This window comes from Pinus tabuliformis, chromosome 3_2 (genome assembly GCF_031772625.1).
Source record: "Pinus tabuliformis cultivar Carrire ecotype Pingquan chromosome 3_2, CPIR1, whole genome shotgun sequence".
In the NCBI taxonomy this organism is placed as follows: Eukaryota; Viridiplantae; Streptophyta; class Pinopsida; order Pinales; family Pinaceae; genus Pinus; species Pinus tabuliformis.
In genome coordinates, this window is record NC_142302.1 from 645,420,606 (window position 1) to 645,433,573 (window position 12,968).

Below are 12,968 nucleotides of genomic sequence, written 5' to 3' on the forward strand. Positions count from 1 at the left end.
TGAAATTTGCCAAGAAACAACTTTTTGTATGTTGTAAAACACCTATCAGGTATTTAGTTAATACAAGTAGAGGGTCCTACATGTGTTTCCTTGCTTAATAGTATGCACAATTGTTTAACTATAATTTCATTTGGCACTTTAGAAAGCTACTAGGGTTCATCTTTTTGATGTGAAAAATCTATGAGGTTGCATGATTCCATGCCTGCTCTCCTTGTAAGAAACTGTCTAGCTTTCTTATAATAAGAATGTCTAGTTAGTTGCTTCATACTGAAATTCATGATGTTACCTATCATGTTGCCATTGCAGCAAAGAAGATTAAACACTTTGTTCACATTGCAAAGGAAGAGAATCATAATTGTATCAAAAAACAGTTGCAAATGGTAAGTTGGTATTCTAATACCATTACTCTTTATTTAGAGAATTTAAAGTAGGCCTTGTGTCTATTGTTCTCACCTAGATTTTCTATCATATGGCACTAATATTGGATCAATGTCAGTGGGGGAATTAGAAATGCTATTTGGTAAACTATGGACACAATGTTAGCAGTGCCAAGGCTCTCTGCACCAAATGTTCTTTGCACAAGGTTTTTGAATGCTATATTTCAAGTATTACATTTTCATAACATGATTTAAATTTACATTATGGATGTATTTTGTAACATTTGTGTGATCATGTATTTGTTTCTAATTAATAGGAAGTTTTTTTTTTTTTTTACAATTACTATCTCTTTTATACTTACATTGATGTCCTATCCTTATTACAGTCGTAACTGCCCAATATTTTATCATAGGAAGAAAGCTCAGAAAGACCTAACTGAAGCAGAGGTGCAACTAGAGCGCTGGCAGCTTTGAGGATGTTGCCTATGTAGCTTGTAATTTTTTGTATTATCGAATATTTTTGTTTTCCTGAATTTTCCCTGGTGTATGTTTCTCTGATTTAATGGACCAAGGAATTTATTTGGTCCCTGAATCAGGATGAGCATGGTTTATTTATTGTACAGTAATTGTCAAGTCCTTGTTATTTAATGTTAACTAGTTCGATATATCTTTTCTCCTTGCAAATGAGATGGAGAAAAAGTCAAAATGGATACATACTTCCCAAGGCACACCCTATAAATAATGTGCACGCATATCCCAAATTTTAGGAGAGCACACACTATAAAACATAGATCTGCAGGCTTACATATGTATATCCAAACATGAATATAGTTGAATGGATGGATGGATGGATAGGCAGATAGAGATGGATACACAGATAGATTGGCAAGAGCAAATCCAAGCCAGAGAAGGACGCAAAAGGATAGGCACTACACACAAAGAAGCCATCATATTTCTCCCTCTTTCAACAATTTATGCTAATTTGAAAAATTCACTGGTCATTGCATGATTGCACCCGTCAAATGAATAATCTGATGATGATTTGACAATTATACCACAAAATTAAAGGGTATATATTAGAAAGGCCCTTGGAACATTTCTCCCCATCCTCAAAGCAAATTCAGAGTCCCGTATGTCATCTTCATGATACTAATTAGAACGCTTAGATGACCAGCCTTAGCAATCACGATTCATAATGATCATGAATAGAACTGAACCAACCATCTATTGATTTGCATATCAATATTTTTCTGGCTGGTATATTGGATATAAAGTTCCTTGTGACGCTCTGCTCAACAAAAGTCATGCTACCACTCATTTCTTTGGGAATTTTCTAATGAAGTGTGCTACTTGAAGCATACATTTTCTGACTTTCAACTTCTTGTGCACAAGAACATGGCCTTACCTATAGTGCCATTTTAACTTTTACAAAGTTGTCTATTCACATTTATTAGCAGGATTTTGGTTAACACCTTTAGGAGAAATCAAACTTGCTGCATTTTTTACATAGTGGCGTGCATAAATCAACTAGGGTTGTGTGAAATTATAATTATATTAATCTTAAGGTGAAAGAATTTTGTGGACCAAGAAAGGTTAGACTAATTGTTTTCAGTACAGATGATAAAGTTTGTGTGATGGTCATATAGCCTTTAGGGTGTACTTTAGTCACACATATTTATAAAGTACGGGGTACCACAATGGTACTTTGCTGCTATGTCACAAGATTCGTTGAACTTCAACCTTGGGGTTTGAATTTTGGCGAACCTTAATTTTTTTTTAGGTTTGGCAAACTTTAATTTTTTTTTTGAGGTTTGGCAAACCTCATCGAACCTCATGATCATTGACCAAGTCCATAGATTAAAACTCATAACGTCATGTCACAACTCAAGCTTGTAATCTATCCTTGCAATTTCCATGTTCGTGAGAGCATTTTGTATGTTTATTGATGTTGATATCTTAGTATTTTATCCTATATTTCATTTTAAACTTAATATGTATATGTATATGTATATATATGTATATAGATACATATACATATATATGTATATATATACATATATATCTACATATATATATATATATATATATATATATATATCTACATATATATAATATATATATATATATATATGTATATATATATATATATAATTATATATATATATATATATATATATATATATATATATAATATATATATATATATATAATATATATATATATAGATAGATATATATATATATATATATATGAATCTAATTGCAAACCTCATTCGAACCTCTTCAAAAAATTCGAATTTGAACTGAACCTAATCATTGCCAAACCCATACTTGAACCCAAACCATGTGACTTCTAAGCTTTGTTTTTATGTAATGAGTTAGATTAATTTAAGTTGCTTTTGATTAGGCTTAGGTTAGTGGAATATGAAGTGTCACTTGGCAATATGAAGAGTCACTTTGATTTGGATAGATATAATGATTTTTTTAAATGGCAATCTATCTCGTCTTTAGGTATTCCCTGTTTCATTGTTGGTGCTTTTAGTTTTCTGTGATTGTTTTATGCATTTACAACATATTGGAGAAAGGGTAGCATGACCAAAGGATTGGTTGGCATGTGTACAACAATGAAGAGTCAACCAAACACTAAGATGAAGACATCACATCCTGAAGTTGGTTTGTAGTTAGTTTTGAATTTTTATTTGTCAATGAATGCTATGATTTAATATTTGATGGGTCAACATAAAATTACTATTACTATTTTTCTAGGAAAAATTGGTATTTATTCAACCACAAATCACTATAGAAGTGTAGTAAGAGCTGTAGAATTGCCACAACAACACCAATCACAGCACCAGGGCTTAGGTACTACAATAAACACACTTCCTTGGGCTTGTGTACATCACATTAACAACATGCAGGATTCTTGAGGTAGTTGTTCATTACAGTGATACGAAGTTGTGGTAGTGATACAAAGTTGTGGGTAGGGCTGTAACAAGTCATATACAAGAAAAATAATTGCATACATTTCACAGATAAGGAAAAAAATGTCTAGGAACTATTTTAGAGGTGTCGGAAGGACTGTACAAGCCTTGGGCAACAATAGGAAACTCTCAACAAGCGTGACTAGGGTTGTACAGGACCACAGGCCCCTGGTGTTAATTACAAACACTCAAGCAATGTGGGTATGTACTATGCATTCAAGCTCTTCAATGACAAGCTTGAGAAGTTTGTCATCGACCTTGATTAGCAATAAATAGAAGTCAGACAGATAAACTAGAACAGTCTCAGGTAGGGAGAAAGAAAGGTTGAGCAGTTTGTAATAAACCTTAACCAATGAGAAACAGAGGCTGGGTGATTTCTAATAGGCAATAACAGTGAGAAATAGAGGTTGGGTAGGCTGTAGTAGGTTGTATCAGCGTTGGAAAAGGGCTTCAGGGATGTTGTAAAAGGCATCTACAGAGAGTTAACAACCATGAGGAAATGGCATAAATAAGTACCCTTAGTAATTTCATGGAGTTCAATTAAAATTTTAACATAAATTTCAGCACATAGAAGCAATATAAAATCAAATAGGAAAGCCTTTAGGCAATTGGATCTAAATGAATTTTTAGTACCTAAATTCAATATCCTCATTGGGCGGGAAGAATTTCACTACAAATTTCAAGAAACAGTAGTGGTTATTAAGATGTCAATCATTGTTAGATGCTTCTGTAGTGCAAGATGCATATCAGTATGGATAAGGGTACAATGAATGCATAAAACTTCTGAGAATTTTGGGCTTATTACCTTGAAAGGATGTTTTTAATGCAAATGAAGGGAAGGGAATTGATTTCAGATCAATTGGTGAAATTGAAAGACATTATGGACCTGATATGGACGAGCGGTAATTGAAGAAGACATGGTGATAATTATCTTCAAAAGTTTGCCTTTATTTCAGTTTTTTTGTAGAATATTCTAATATCACTTCCGAAACCACTGCCATAATATTTGAGTTGACCTGTCAACTAGTGCAGTAAGTAGAATGTTATTTTCTTATTATTTTTTGTTAAATTTTATTGAAATAATTTGTTCCAATTCTAAAAGATAGAAACTTTGGCTTACAATCTTTTATGTTCTCAGGTACGAGGCAGAACTTGTAGCAGCTGTGGCCCAACCCCTTCCAGATGACGATGATGATGCTTTTGAATATCCTTGTTAAGATGCTTTTGCATATTTAGGGATTGGCAGATTCAATTAGTTTTGTATCATTGGAGTTTGCTCTTGAGTTCCAACATTTAATTCTAATTTGTATTTGGGGCTTAGAATAGCATTATCGCATCTCTCTATATGTGATTTGGGTACTGTGCAGATGTTTTCATCGGTGGAGTTTTCTAAGATATCTTAGTTCAACTCCATTACAGAGCTATTTTTATATGCTAAGACAGTTTTTTCTGTTATATACTCTTGCACATATTAAACAAGAACTTTTTGTACTCTTCAAATATTTCAAGAATGCTCTAGTGCCTTTCGTTGTGTACTGTTGGGGGAAATGCTAGTTGAGATGATTGTTGCTTGTAATATATTATGGCTTGTTAAAACTTTCTCTGAAAATTCTAGCTATGTCTGAGGATTTATTTTAACTCTGAAATTGGTTTACATAGTTGATAATTGTGGCTATCAAGCCTGATTGGGTATTCTTGTCGGTATGTTGTCTGTCGAACACATAAAGGTATCGCCATTTCATTAATTGGGCTCTCGGTTGATTTCTGCATAAAGATTCACATTGTCTAAATCTAAAGTTGTTTCCATTCAACAGCCTACAGATTCTTTTTTAACTATAGTAAAACTGGGAGATGGAATTCTTATCAAAGCTAAGGTAGCATCTTAAATCCAAACTTCTGACTCCCATTTGAAGTAGATATTAAAGCTTTATAAGATGGCACGTTGTTGAAAAGTTGAAAGTAATTAAATATGTTGGTTGGACATTGCATTTATATATGGGTGGCCATGTTAAGCTCATGTGGTCTTGGAGGAAATCATTTTCTGCTCTGTATTAATGCTGGCATGATTTAGATTTTATAGGAGTGTTCCGACATCAATTGTCAGTACTCACTTTTATATATTTATCACTTATATTCATGCCAATGTTTTGTAACTTTGGCTTTGAAGGAAATAGTTCTATGTCGTATTATTGCTTAAGCATCACATTTTATCTGCTATTGGTTTGACATGTTTAATGCTCGAGCAATATTTTCTGAAGTGTTGCTTGTCTTCATGTCTTTTGGAAGAAAACCACGTCAAGCATGGAATGCTGCATTGTGATGTTAGTAATTAGTGGTGTGGAAATGTGAATGCTAGACTGAGCGCTCCACACACACAGCTTGTTATTATTTAATTGGCAGAGTAAACCTACAGATTTACAGGGGTGCCAAGTTTTGTTGGAACACAAAGTAAAACTTGGGTGTAAATTTACTAATGAATTGAATCCCCTCTTGCTAAACAAATGTAATATTAATAACCAATATGCGCTGGTTTCTATCAGAAAGGAATTCCTGTGGTGGTTTCTCTCATTACACTAGTACTATTTGTGAACTTTGAATGTGAAACTACTTTGAAAGAACATTCAAAATGATTTTATTTATTTATTTTTTAATAATTTTTTATATTCTCTCTAGAGAGACAATAGTTTGAATTATGGACATTTTTTTTTTTTAAATAATTTTTTACATTGTCTCTAGAGAGACAATAGTTTGAATGATGGGCAGTTATTTTTTTTAAATAATTTTTTATATTGTCTCTAGAGAGACAATAGTTTGAATTATGGACGTATTGTCTCTATAGAGACAATATGTTTTTATTCTCAGCTATTGTCTCTAAAAAGACAAAAATATAAGTGTCTCTAAAGAGACACAAATGAAGTTGTCTCTAGAGAGACAAATGAAATTGTCTCTAGAGAGACAAATCAAATTGTCTCATAATAGACAATAATTCTTGTCTTTATAGAGACAATAATAATATGTGTTCTATATTGTCTTTATAGAGACAAATTTTTGAGACATTATATTTTGAGACACCCACTTAGAGAATATATTTAAGACAATACACAAGTTTATTTTTGTCTTAAGTTAAGACAATTGACTCAAATATTGTCTTAAAACCCCTACATGTAGTAGTGATGATTGGCTTCCGGTGCTTAATCTCAATGGTAAGCCTTCAACCCGATTCTACGTTGAGTTGATCAATTCAGTTCAGTTTGGATTAATTAAACTAGATTATATAACACAATCCACTTCAAAAAGATCAACAACAACATGTGTATAACTAAAGGCACTTGCATGTGAGCTCAGATTTCATATTTTGCTATTTACAGGAGGTGGAATCTAAGAGTGGAAAATAAGTTAATTTTTAACCTTTTTCATACATTTTAATTAGAGAAGTGAAAACTTGTCTGTCCACACGTTTAATTAAAAACTATGCACACATTTAATTGAAAAATAATTTTTTATTTAAATTGAAACTTATTTTTCAAATTAATTTTCCTATTTAAATTAAAACATATTTATGAATTTTTTAGTTGGGACCAATTAAAATAATAATAATAATAATAATGGCAATAATTTTTTTATTGTTTATAATTTTTTATGAAAATGGAAGTTTCAAAGGTGAATTTTCTTCCTCTACAAAACTGACACAAGTAGATTCATGAAAAAATCCTTTATTCAATAACTAACATGTGTGTGTGTGTGTGTGTGTTTTTCATTATATAGAGAGAATGTGCAAAGAGATATTGTATTCTTCAAAACATATTTCTGTTTTTTACAAATATGACAAAAGCATTTATTACAAACACAAAGATGTACAAAAATTCAATTCAAATAAGTTCTACAAATAATAAAAGATAGAATTTTCTAGAGGGAAAAAATATATATGTAGACATTTAAAATACACTACATTATGTATAAATTGTGCTTTTGTAATTTTTAAAATATATATTTAGCTACAAAATTATAATGTTAAAAAAAATCAGACTTGAACCTTTTTCTGAATGTCACCATAAAGAAACAAGCCATATTTATGTAACAGAAATATCTAGGTTGAAATGAGACTTTTTGGAAGGGTTTTTTTCAATACAAATATAAAGTTTTTTTTGTAAGCTTAGGAGTACGTTTCATTGATTCATCTATAAACATGGAGGTCACAAATATATAAGTCGTTGGGTGGCCTCAACTTGCCCAGTGGGAAACCAGGTCAATTGGCCATCAAATAACATTATAAGCCATCCAAAACATAAATAGTTTGAATCTATTTAACCAAGCCTTATACGACTGATAGTTTGGAAACCAACTAGTAAGCATGACACTGAAAATGTAAATGATACCCGAAATATACAACCAAAATCAAACCAAAATTAACAAGCATAACTTCGGCCAACTAATCATCTTCCGATTCCACCAGAGCAGGATCTTTAGCACTTGATCCTAGCAATACAAATTGCGGTAGTCATCGAATATGCTGCTCAATGCGACCCAAGCGAGCATTCTTATTCTAAAACTCAATTTGAATAATCTGGAGCTCTTTTTGAATCTCTTAGAGATGTAGCTCAACCCCACTTTGTGTTGTTGTGTTGGTGGTTGTAGCCATTTATTTGGCCCGATGCATTTCAATGAGTACAGATGGACAGATTGTCTAAACAGGGTGAGACGACCACAAGTGTACACAGTGCCCATGATTAGATCCCCTCAATATTCGGTTGTTGGTTCAAGCCCATCTTTCAATTCAACTCTGCCTTCCAGGTTTTGATCAATTGTTTCACGTACGTCGGGTCCCTTTGCAGTATGTGTGAATCGTGGCCTGAGGAATCTTAGAGTACATTTTCCAATGCATCTGTCATGGAGTTCGACAAGAAGATGAACAAAATTCTTTTCCTTTGCCTTCCTGATGTCTTCGATCCTTTCCGCCTTGACCAGAGGCTCCATTGCGAGCCTAAGACTTCACCATATCTGCCAAGGTGAGCCCCCCTTTCTTCACCCTTCTCCCGCCTTCCCGCGCTCGTAAACCATCCCATTGTGCAGAGGTTGGAAGTGGATACAACGTAGGGGATATGGAAGATGATTTATGTAGAGAACCACCCAAAAGACAAGCATTATTTTTATGTATGACCAGAAAAACAAATGATGTAGTAGATAACACTACGTCCATTCAGAATTCCACCACCCAAGCTAGCAAGCAGACATAAATAGTAACCCTCCGGGAGTGGGAGGTATCACCAAAGTAAAAAAAGTGGCCCCCATGCACCCCTAAGCCCTGAGTCCGTAGAATCAGCCCTGGTCATTTACCAGAACCCTTACTCTCCACAGGGCTTGTCCAAGCAATTCAAGCTTAAAATGGGGAACCCAATTATCAACATGTAGAGGAAACATCAAGAGAAAAAATCAGAAACCATTAAACATCCCCATGCGAGAAAGGATGTTGCCAAAAAAGATAGAAATCGACATTACATAGTCGAGAAGGCCAATATTACCAATCAAAGAAACTGCTAAGTTAACCAGTATTTCCTTTCCCCTGGACACGAAGCTTATTACAAGTAGCAGCCCCCAACCTAAGATAGAGAGATAGCATTATAACATACCAAACTTTATACACCAAACTCGAACTCATGATCAGTTGTTTGTACAATTCATAGTCCCTTTCATTCCAATGAATCCCATTCTAAGTGCCCAGCTTGGGAAAAGTCACGTTTCTTCTTCTCTTCCAATCCAACATCTGATGCACTTGAGGTCAAAATGGACAATTGACAGTGTAATGCTCATACACCTCACAAATATATTAAGGTTGATTTGTTCAATGTTGAGGATTTTTTCCTTATTTGGGAGGCATATTAGGATAATGTTTTTGACTTGTGGGGTTTTGGTTATCTAGGCCATTAGCAAGTGCATTAGGGGACTTATAGCCACAATGAAGATCATTTGATTCCTTATGAGGACAAATATCAATCTAGTATGCCTCCGCAACATATATTAAGTGAAGATCAATATTCTACCTTTTCTTCTATCAATGCTGAAAAGGAATTTATGTGGACAATGCTCTACAAAAAGCTATGGTATAGTCAGAAGTTATTTGATGATTCCCTGAGAAATGAGAAATAGAACTTTCTGCAATAGGTTCCATTAAAAAATATCCTCTTGTACATGGATTCACTTCATGGAAAGGCTCAACGTATGAATATAGAGTTCTATTTGCTTTTGGACTTGGATAACTTGGTCTAGAATTTTCAGAAAACTGTGAGTCTTCCTGTTCCTAGCAATTCTTGAGGATGGAAAAGAAACAATTCCGAGCTTAAATGACATTTTGTAGGTCATTTCTAGTACATTCAGAGTATATATAAATATATAGATTTATGAGTATTATTTATTTATTATTATTGGCGTTGAAAATTATTATCTGCCAATAATTTTGTTAGAGATTGAATAAAATTATGATTTTTTTCTCTAAAAAATAGATATTCTAATTATGAAAATTAGTACATAATCGAATTGTCTTTCATCATTCTTATTAACAGAGTATATATAATGTTATAAAATTATATATTACGGAGCAATGGAACACATAAAATATTGCAAAAATATAAACATAGAAAAAACACATAAAACAAGAGAGACATAGATATATGTGGTTCACCCAGTTTGGGCTACATCCACAGAGAAACAAAAAGTCCTTCCTTTTATATTATCTAGCAAACTGAAGAGATACAACCTACAATAGATCTGTTGTAACACCCTCTTCACTCTCAATCTCCTCTCTCTTTCTCACTCAGAATACAGATCTACATAGACGCAATACAATTCCCTCATATATAGTGAGGGGTTGCCTTCTAGGGCAAAAAACCCTAAATTAAACATAACTTCTACCATCAGATCTCCACCTAATGAACGGCCCAAATTGACTAGAAGTTACTATACTTTTACAAAGAAAATTTACATCTATTCTTAGCTTCGGGGGCGCTGCCCTTGAAATCCCCCGCCAGTGGGGGGCTCCGTAAAGGTCGCAGTCGGCCCCCCTGGACCCCCCCTGCAGCGAATATATTACAGGTGACGTTTCCGTCCCCATTTCAAACTGGGGTCCAATGTGGCAATACCTTTGAATACAGAAGATAATCAGGCTCCACACCCAACAATCTCCCACTTGGAGGCTGATTATAGCAAATCCACCGCTGCTTCATTTGCTGGATAATGACTCCTCTTTGGACTTGGCTATTTCTCATATTCTTCATCATACTTGAAGACCAATTGAAACTGAGCATATTCTCAGTTTCTCCCTGGTTACATCTTTTGTTAGCATATCTGCAGTATTCTGGCTAGTGTGTATCTTTTGCAGCTTCAACTCTCCATCTTCCAACACTGATCGTATGAAATGGTACTTGAGCTGTATGTGTTTAGTCCTGGAATGAAATGTTGAGTTCTTTGCAAGATGAATGACACTTTGGATATCATTGTATAATGTGCCCATATCATATTTCTTACCCAATTCACTCATAAACCTTTATAACCAAATCATTTCTTTACCAGCCTCTGTAGCAGCAACATACTCTTCTTCTGTTGTTGAAAGTGCATTTGAAACCCAACTAATAGCAGTTCCACCTACAATAAATATGTATCTTGTAGTGCTCCTCCTGTTATCTCTGTCACCTGCCATATCTGCATCAACATATCCCTATAGAGAAATGTTTGAACCACCAAAGCATAATGCTTGATTTGTGGTACCTTTCAAATATCTGAGAATCCATTTCACTACCATCCAATGTTCCTTTCCTGGATTGTCCATGTACCTGCTTACAACTCCCACTGCATGTGCAATATCAGGCCTTGTGCAGACCATTGCATACATTAAGCTCCCAACTGCTGATGCATATGGGACTTTAGACATATAATCCATGTCTTCTTGGGTCTTTGGGCACATTTCCTTACTAAGTTTGAAATGGCTAGAAAAAGGTGTACTAACTGGTTTTGCATTGTGCATACTAAATCTTTTCAACACCTTTTGTATGTACTCATTTTTAGACAATGTTAATTTGTGATTTTTCCTGTCTCTAGTTATTCTCATACCAAGGATTTATTTTGTAGCTCCCAAATCCTTCATTGCAAATGAATTTGCCAATTTTCTTTTGAGCACATTTATTTCCTGCATGTTAGACCCTGCAACAAGCATGCCATCCACATACAATAACAGTATAATGTAGCTGCCATCATTTTTCTTTTTCAGATAAACACAATGATCCAAGTGACACCTAGTATAACCTTGTTCAGACATAAACTTGTCAAATTTTAGATACCACTGCCTTGGAGCCTATTTTAAGCCATACAAGCTCTTAGTCAACCTGAACACTAGTTTCTCCTTCCCTTTTACCTCATATCCTTGTGGTTGCTGCATATATATCTCTTCCTCCAAATCCCCATGGAGAAAGGTTGTCTTTACATCTAACTATTCAAGATGAAAATCTTCAACTGCTACTAGACTTAAAATAGTTCTGATTGAAGTCATTTTAACAACAGGAGAAAATATTTCATCAAAATCAATACCTTTCTTCTGTGAAAACCCCTTCACCACAAGTTTAGTTTTGTACCTCTGGTTTCCTCCATCTTCTTCCTTTAGCCTGTAAACCCATTTATTCTGCAATGAAGTTTTACCTGCAGGCAACCTAACTAAGTCCAAAGTTTGGTTATGTATTAATGAGTCCATCTCTTCTTCCATGGCTAGCTCCCACTTCTTCCTGCTTTCAACTTGCATTACTTCTTCATAACATTCGGGTTCACCAGAATTAGTCAACAATAAATAATATAATGAAGGAGAATATCGTTCAGGGGGTCTACTTATCCTAGTAGATCTTCTAACACCACTTTCAAGTGTTTGGGGTGCTTGTTGTTGCTATGGTGGTTGTTGTTGTTGTGGTTGTTGATTATTATTATTTTCAGGCACCTTTACTTTTTCAGTGATCTCATCAAGAACTGTGTATTCCTTGTTTTCTTTTTCCTGTTTCTTTTCGTGCAACTGATTCTTATACAAGACCTTATCATTGAATATTACATCTCTGCTCCTAATGATTTTTTGATTTTCATAATCATATAAGCGATAACCAAAATCATTAACACCATATCCAATAAAGGTACATTTCTTTGATTTTTCCTCAAGCTTTGTTCTATTTTCTTTATTAATATGGACAAAGGCCTCACAACCAAAAGGCTTTAAAAAGGAGTAGTTTACCTTTTTACCTGCCCATGCTTCCTCTGGAACACCACCATCCAAGGAACTTGAAGGCCCTCTGTTTATTAGATAAAAAACAGTATCTACAACATCTTCCCAAAATTGTAAAGGCAATCCTACATGCAATCTCATGCACCTTGCATGCTACATGATTGTTCTATTCATACTTTCGAACACACCATTTTCTTGTGGTGTTCTTGGAACTGTCTTCTCTCTGCGAATTCCATGCTCTGATACCAGTTGTTAGAAAATTATATATTACGAAGCAATGGAACACATAAAATATAGCAGAAATATAAACACAGAAAAAACACATAAAACAAGAGAGACACAGATATACGTGGTTCACCGAATT